Source organism: Malurus melanocephalus, unplaced genomic scaffold, assembly GCF_030028575.1.
Source record: "Malurus melanocephalus ecotype Western Australia unplaced genomic scaffold, MMel_1.1 scaffold_41, whole genome shotgun sequence".
Lineage (NCBI taxonomy): Eukaryota > Metazoa > Chordata > Aves > Passeriformes > Maluridae > Malurus > Malurus melanocephalus.
In genome coordinates, this window is record NW_026623273.1 from 735,933 (window position 1) to 737,032 (window position 1,100).

The window sequence follows — 1,100 nt, forward strand, 5'->3', positions numbered from 1 at the left end:
TTTTTTTTTTGGTAGGAATGCTGAATTTCTGTTAACAATCATATGGTGTAGGAGTGTCTCAGCTTCAGATTAGACTACTTAATTAGAGGCACAGCTAGTATTAGATTACTGCAATGAAGCAGTACATATTCCTGCAGAGCCCATTAGGGAAAAGGAATGTAAAAGTTTCAGAAAGTTTACAAGATTCACAASTAGGCTGCTCTAAAAAAAGTAACATTTTTTAAAATTTCAAAGCTAAATTAAAAAGCTAGGACACAATATATCCCCTTAGTAGTGCTTTTGTTAATAATTAAGATGCACCTATTTGTCTGTAATGAACATGTCAGATTTCTTTGAGAAGCCTCATAAAAAGTTTTCCGTCACAAAATGATCTCTATTTGGTATTATGAATGCCCCTCAGATTTCAAGTAATTAAAGCAATAATGAAAACTGAAATAAAATGTAGTATTTTTCACATAGTATTTACAGTATTCCAAGACAAATTTAATAAAATAGAAATTACCATAATTACAGAAAATCATAGTAATAATTTTTAATACTTTCTATGTAAAAATCATTGTTCATGTTATATTTTAAAACAGCAAGAATAAATATTGAAAAGACAGCAGCTTTCCACCATTCCTATTAATACTGTTAATCACTACTTTACAAGTGCTTGATTGCAAAATAAAGGCAAATATTACACAATTATTTTTTTAGTAGTGTAATTTATAGAAGTATAAAGATTCCTTTCTTAACATGTTACTGTAGTTAAATAAGAAGCTACGTCATCATTTGTCCAAAGTGTCATGWTGGGCACAGATTAGAAGTTACATATCCTTTATCTTCCCTCATTAAAAGACTCCCTCACTTCACTGCTGAGAGATGCACTCCTATTTAGCATAGTAGGGGACTTTATTCCCAATATACATCTCAAAATATGTATTAGAGAAAAAGAGAACTACAAATCAAGTAGGAGTGTTTGACTACAGCTTTTTGCTATCCATATTTTTAAGAACTCCCAGCACTGATTAGATACAGTTTTCACGCTGCTTTATGAAGTTCATTGCAACTTGCACACATTATTTCACTCATTTAAATCTTTGACAGACAGACATTCA